At 59.4% G+C, this 7208-nt stretch overlaps 1 long non-coding RNA gene across 1 annotated transcript in view; it reads right to left on the reverse strand.

Moving 5' to 3' along the window:
* The window catches only part of LOC107182180, a 14293-nt gene extending 13920 nt beyond the window's left edge, over positions 1-373 (reverse strand). The window contains exon 1 of the long non-coding RNA XR_001512904.1: positions 360-373. This is a non-coding gene — a long non-coding RNA (uncharacterized LOC107182180). The remainder of the gene's footprint in view (positions 1-359) is intronic.
* Positions 374-7208: the final 6835 nt, after the last annotated feature.

The following is a 7208-nucleotide window of genomic DNA, read 5'->3' on the forward strand; positions in this document are numbered from 1 at the left end:
GGGAGCCGGAACTCCAGAGGGAACAGGTCACCCAGCCCCAGCGGACGCACTGTCCCCAGGCCCTTCCGTCTCCCAGAGACAGCGATGGAGAGAGATAACAAGTGCTCCAGACCAACGCCCGTCCACCTAACTCACAGCGTGCTGCCAGCCATGCCCCGGGCCAGTTGGGGAAGAAACGTGGGTGGACACACACGGTTACCTGTTAACCGCGCATAGATCTGAGATTCTAGGACAGGATGTTATGAGAGGCAAGGCGACTCCTACTGAAAACCATTTCTCCCTGAACTAATCTGAAACCACAGTTCTACACGCCAGTTCATGCCTATGGCATGTGCCCCCGCGCGCGCGCGCACACACACACACACACACACAGTCCCCGCCCTCTCCGGTCTCCCCTGACTGGACACAGGTCAATACCTCGGGTGGCAGGAAGCCCCCAGTTAAAGGCTCTAAGCGGCTACATTAAGTGCTTCAGCTGTTAGAGCCCTAACTAATTTCAGGTGCATCTTAATGCCTTATTGCAAGTAACACGTGCTTATTGTAGAAGCTTTAAACACACAATGCAGCAAGAACATATTTTTAAAACCTGTAAGCAGCCCAGTCTTATACGTTCAGAAATTACTACTATTCGGTGCTAAGAATGCTCACACGCATGCGCCTGTGTGCACAGGGTACGTGAGGAGCAGCTGAGACTGATGAACGGGGCACCCAGGAGCTCATCTGGGGTGAAGAGAGCTTTGGGGTCAGGTGCGTGGAGGCCGGGTCAGGCAGGGCTGGAGACACGAGGACAGCATGGAGCTGGCCCGGCCTCCAGTCCCCCCTGGCCCAAGCCCTTGGTCCTCGTCCTAATTCTCTGCAGAAATTAGCACGACCCCACCCAGGGCCAGCAGCAGGGTCCGGGGGGGACGGTCCTCTGCAGGCGACAGAAACGAAGCCAGACAGAGAGCCGGAGGGGCCGGGTCCTGACAGGCGGGCCTGCAGCAGCCACCCCTCCCCCAGGAATACCTGCTACCCCAGGAAGGCCGCCGCCCCGCCTGCAGAGCCCGGCAGCGCCCAGCACTGCCTAGTCCCGGAACAGCCAGGAGACAGAGCCAGGTCTCCGTTCAGCAGCCCGCAGCCCACAGCCCGCAGCCCTGGCTGCACCTTGGAGGCACCCACTGGAGAAGATTAGTATATATATATATACACACTAGAGGCCCAGTGCATGCAGGGAGGGGGAGCAGTCCCTCAGCCTGGCCTGCACCCTCTCCACTTGGAATGCTGCAGGGATTGGGCCTAAACTGGCAGTTGGACATACCTCTCTCAATCCAGGACCAAACTTCTCTGAGCCTCAGTTTGCACGTCTGTAAAATAGGGATGATTACCGTGGTCCAACCTCACAGGATTCTGATGAGATTTGGTGAGTTAATATAAACTAGATGCACAGCGGATGGTAGGGCCTATATAACTGTGCCAGGTGCTGGCCTGAATTCTTTTCTAAAAATATATTTATTGATTTCAGAGAGAGGAAGGGAGAGGGAGAAACATCAATGATGAGACTCATGGATTGGCTGCCTCCTGCACGCCCCACACTGGGGATCGAGCCTGCAACCCGGGCGTGTGCCCTGATGGGAATCGAATCCTGACCTCCTGGTTCATAGGTTGACGCCAACCATAGAGCCACACCGGCCGGGCCTGAGAAGATAGTTAAAATGCCAGTGCCCAGGCCCCGTCCCCAGGGGGATTCTATTTCACTGGTCTGGCGTAGGGCTAGGCATCTGTATATTTTTAGGTGATTCCGATTTGAGTTCATATTTTTGAAGGTGGCCTAAGTACATCTAAGGCAGCGGTTCTCAACCTGTGGGTCGCGACCCCTTTGGTGGTCAAACGACCCTTTCCCAGGGGTCGCCTAAGACCATCCTGCAGATCAGATATTTACATGACGATTCATAACAGTAGCAACATTACAGTGATGAAGTAGCAACGAAAATAATTTTATGGTTGGGGGTCACAACATGAGGAGCTGTATTTAAAGGGCCAGAAGGTTGAGGACCACTGCTCTCGTGCAATCAGACCCCTTTTGCAGCTGGAAACAAAGGAACCCAGGAAGAAAGCCACCAGTTTTACAGGCAGGTGTATGCTGCTCTGTGATGTCACCGACACCGGGGCCGGCCGGCCAGGACAGCTCTGCGGGGACGGAAGTGTCCCAGCTCCTAGCCTGGGAGGCTTCTCTGCTTTAGTGAAATTGCCCCTTTATTCCCCAGCGGGTCTGGGGGCCTCACCTACCTCGGAGCCTGAAGGGGGAGGGGCTGTGGTCTGCCGACGGACATGTTTCACATTATAGCCTGAGCGTTGGGTGACCACGAAACCTCACACCTTCAGAACCTGACACTCACCCACCGTAAAGCAAAATATTTTCCCATCTGGCAGTCAAGCTGGGGAGATGTCTCTCTCAGTTGGTCTGGGTGTGAAAGGCACAGTGAGGCTGATAGAGGGCCCCTTCGCCCAGGTGGGCCGGAGCTCCCCTGACGGCTCCCCGCCATCTTGGTCCCTCTCCCCGGTCCTGGGAAGCTGAGGGCGGTGGTCAGAGCATCCCTCTGGCGATAGAAGGGACCGAGAAGACGGTCTCCAGTCAGAGAAAACCTAGATGGCCCAGCGGGGAAGTCAGCGCTGGGCCGGCACCGGGCCTCGCACACAGTGTGACATACTTGGGGTTTGGCAAACCCGAAGAAGCCGCTGCCAAGGCCGGCTGCCTCCCTGCTCCCCTGGTGGATTTCAAGGGAAATTAAACCCACATGTTTCTGATTTGCTGACACTTACAGCTCATCTGAAGGTGGTTTTGCAAGAGTGGTTTGGACCCAAGGAGCCGAGAGGAACTTTAATGACGATTATTTTTCATTTTGAAACACAGACCTGTCCGCTTACATAATGAATGCCAGGCCCACGCCGCCGCGCCCAGCGCTGCCTGCCCCGGACCCCGCAGGGCCTGAGAGCTGCGGTCACCCCGAGAAGACCAGCAGCGACCTGACCATCCACCTGGGCCCTGGCTGGGAAACGCCCCGCCAACCGCCCCTCTGACTGGGCCCCACCGAGGAGCCGCAGAGCTGGAGCTCAGAGATGTGTGCGCAGGAGGGGTTGGGTTTTTGTTATTATTGCTATTGATTTCAGAGAGGAAGCGGGAGGGGGAGAGAGAGAAACATCACTGATGAGAGAGAACCATGGATCGGCTGCCTCCTGCACGCCCCACACTGGGGATCCAGCTCGCAACTGTGCATGTGCCCTGACCGGAAATCGAACCCTGACCTCCTGGTTCAGAGGTCGATGCTCAACCACTGAGCCACACCAGCTGGGCTGGCCTGAGTCTATGGTCATTGATTTTATTATTTCCTCAGATCCCTATCTAGGGGACGAAGCCCAAATTCAAGATGGCACCCAGGGCTGGTCCTGGAACCGGGTCCGAGGGTGCAGGACATGGACCTCGAGGGAGCGGCCCTCACAGAGGTGCTGCACAGAAGGTTCTGGAATGTCTGCATGTCCCAGGACAGCAGCTAGGCCCACCCGCCGGGGGCCACAGCAGCCAGCGCACCGTGTGGCCTCCCCACGGCCGGGCCCCTGGAAACCCTGGCCAGAGACCGGACCGAACGGCCCTCTTCCCACCGGGGATGGACTTTCCGTGCCTCCCATCCCCGCGGGTTCCCCAGGCGGCTTCTCGGGAAGGAAGTGGGGCCTTGTTCTCCGTGGCTCACACCCCCTTCCCCAGCCCTGGCCCTCAGCTGCTGGATTGGCATTTGCCTCCCAACGGTCGGGGCCGCTGGAACCCGCCCCCCAGCTGGGGCCTGGCCCACAGTCAGGGCGCCCCCTCCCACCCCCCACCCAGGATGAAGGAGGTGATGGGGCCGAGAAAGGGCTCCTGCTGGGGTTTCCCTGGTGTGGAAGCCTGGGCAGTCCTGGCTCCTCCCAATGCGCCCCGCACCCCCTCCTATTATCCACGTGGCCCTTGCCCTTCGGGGCCTCATCCTCCCCACGCGACACAGAATCACGGGTCCCTGTCAGGCACAAGGCCAGCGCACGGCCCCCCTCCCCACCGAACTGCTGGCCCTGGAGCCCAGGAACCACCTGTCTCCCCCGCTTCTCCTGGAACTGAGAAGGGGGCCCCGTCATGGACCCACCCGACCCCCTGCGCCCGAAGGCTCCTTCCTGGGAACCCGGGGCCGTGCAAACGGGGCCGTGAGCGTCCAGGCGCTCGGGGACCAGCACCCACATGACGTCGTTGGCTGGAGCTGCCGTAGCAGAACCCCACCGTGGACAAGGCTTCAAACCATAGAAACGTATCACTCACGGTCCAGAGGCCAGAGGTCCGAGGTCAGGGTGTCCGTGGGCTGGTTCCTCCTGAGGCTGGGAGGAAGCATCCGGAAGGATCCGGAAGGCTCTGCTCCCGGCTCCTCACTGAGCGACCTTCGGCCACTTGGCGCGTAGAAGCATCACCCCAGTCTCCGCCTCCATCATCGCACGACGTTGTCCGCGTGTGTGTCCCCGGCTTTTAAGGACAACAGTCACACTGGCTGGGGCCACCGTGATGACCTCAAATTAACTCCATCGTCTGCAAGGCGCTCCTTCCAAACACGGCCACGTCCCAGCTCCCGGGGGCAGGACTAGCCTCTCTGTGGGGACACAGCTCAACCTAGACTGCCGGCCAGCAGTACGTTCTTAAAAGGCAACTTAAAATCGACATTGAACTACAGCAACCACGTAACTTAGTCCGAATTGTGACTTCTTTTGAGCGTGAAGGGAGGCACTGTTACTAACTCTGCAGGACCACGGGCCACAGGGGCAGAGGTACGGCCCGCAGCAGGCTCACTGCCCTGCCTCCCCACGCAGGGCAGCGGCACCCCCACCTCTGATTCCTCCTTGTTTGTGTTTCCGGCGAGTCGGTCTGTTTTATATGCAGTCCCAGCTGAGCCCAGGGCTAGTGTATCCCGGCTGCAGGGCATTCCCTGTTCCCAGCTCCCGATGGAGCCCGACCCCAGCAATTCCTGCGGCAGATGGAGTCAGGCCCTTTCACCTGTTCCCGGGCTCATCAGGCGCCAATCTTCCCGGGAGCTGGCCCCTGGGCTGGTACCTGAGCCTTAGCCTAGCAGGCCAGCGCCGGCCCTCGCCTAGAATCGGCCTTGAGAACTATGGGCACCCCCGCATGGCTGGGGCCCGATTCCCCTTGTCACCGCTTCCTCCCAGCCTCTCCCCGAAGGGCCTGTCCCCGGCGGAGCCTCCTGCTGAGGTCCCTGTGGGACAGAGGCAGCTGCAGAGGAGGCTGCCCGTCTAATGCCTGTGTGATTATCAGGGTAATGAGGTGGGGAGCGAAGACACCGGGTTTTTACCCCCTTCCTGATATGTCGGCCTCTTTCCTTCCTTTTGGAAGGTGACCGACCATGAATGAGAACAGGTCACTGATTGTCCGGGTGCAGACAGAGGTAGTTGACAGCGGCGATTACGCCTCAAGCTCTCTTTGGTCTACGGAGCTATTCGTCAGGCCATGTCGGCCATTACCTCCGTCCACCAGGGCTACCGCCTTCCTCCACAGCCAGCCGCTCGACACAGTGACAACCATCCGTGCGGCACAAGAGACGCGAATGAATGCACAGCAGACCCCGGAGGAAGTGCTGAGCCCCCAGGAGCTGGCTGCCAGCATTAGGTCTGAGGACATGTGAGCGGTCACAGCCAGCAGGGCCTCCCCGCACGGGCCACACAAACACACGGGGGTCCTTAAAGGGCCATGGCAGGTGGGTCCGGCTCACCTTCTACTCCATCCCCGTGGTCACCCGAAGGCCTCTGGTCAGCTGCCCACCTGGGGCCAGAGAAGGGGCAAGGCGACATGACGTGTCTGTCACGGGGCCGAGTCTAAGGGCGACCCAATGCGAGGGGTGAGGGAGGGGCCGGAACAGCAGCTCCCGAACCCGGGGCCAGTTCTGCCTGCCGTCCACCCTCTCCCTCGTCACGGAGGAGTCCTGAACCCTCCCCGCCCATCCGCCTCTCCCCGCTCACAACCCACCTTAACTCTGCCTCCGCTGACGCTGGTGTAACCGAACCCGAACCCGCAGTCCCTGACTCCCACCTCTCCCACTCTCCTTCCCACCCCCCCACTGGGCTCAGCGTGCTCCACCCCCTCCCGGGAGAGCGTGGCCTCAGAGAGGGACGGACACGGCCCACGGCCCATTTGAGGAAGAATCTGTGCCATCGTGTTCTTTATGAATGAAAACCAAATTGGACGTGGGTGTCTCTCCCTTTTCTTTCTGTGACGCTAAGCTTCTGAGGTCCGGGGGCATCTTGGGGGACAGATTGTAAGGACAAAAGACTGTATTTTTCAAGCCTCATATTTATATTATATGTTTATTTTTATAAGACAAAGTGAAGATGTCACCGGGCCATTGACTGCATCGTGCACGTGAATCCCGGCGTCTGAACAGATGGTCCATCCGGGCTGCGGGCTGAGGACACGAGGCTGAGAACACAGGCCACGCGGGGCTGCACGGCTCCGACATGCAGTGGGGCTGCAGCTGGGCTGCGGTCACGGAGGCCCACCCACGCGCATGCCCAGTGGAGCAGCCCCCCGCCGCGCAGGCGTGCTGATACCCTCGGGGGATGGGGAATGGTTCTGACAGACAGAAGGAAATACATTCCAAAAAGCTTTGTGTCGTTACAACTTCCCACAAGATGCAGAAGCGCAGGCGCTGGAATGATAAGCCCTCCAACGCCTCACCCAGGTCAGTCACCAAGGTGAAGGCTAAATACGTTTGATCATTTAAAACATTGTAAACGGGCTTCCCTTCTACAGACGGGAAACTCGGGGAGCTTTTCCGACCGCCTGGGGCTGGTGGCGGCTGCTCTCAGGTCACTGCCCTCGCTTAATCCTCCCTTTATGTGGGGACGCGCTTCCCCTTCTCCCTGGCTCACTCCCATCGTAGCTCAGGCAGGGGCTCGGCTAGGGTTTCAGTGGGTGACATCCCAGCCCCGCGTCCAGGGATGGAATTTTCCATGAAGGAGCAGCCGGGAGCCAAGGAAACGCTGTTGGAGAGGCTCCGCTCAGCTCCCCTGCGCTCCGGGCAGCCAGCATCTGGGCGAAAAGTGAAGGAAACCTGACAACGGAGCAATTGTTCTCTCCCCACAGCCGTCCCCAATCTCACCCCCACAGCAGTCAGTCCCCCAATCTCCCCCCCACAGCAGTCAGTCCCCCA

The sequence above is a fragment of the Myotis davidii genome, unplaced genomic scaffold (genome assembly GCF_000327345.1).
Source record: "Myotis davidii unplaced genomic scaffold, ASM32734v1 scaffold170, whole genome shotgun sequence".
NCBI lineage: Eukaryota > Metazoa > Chordata > Mammalia > Chiroptera > Vespertilionidae > Myotis > Myotis davidii.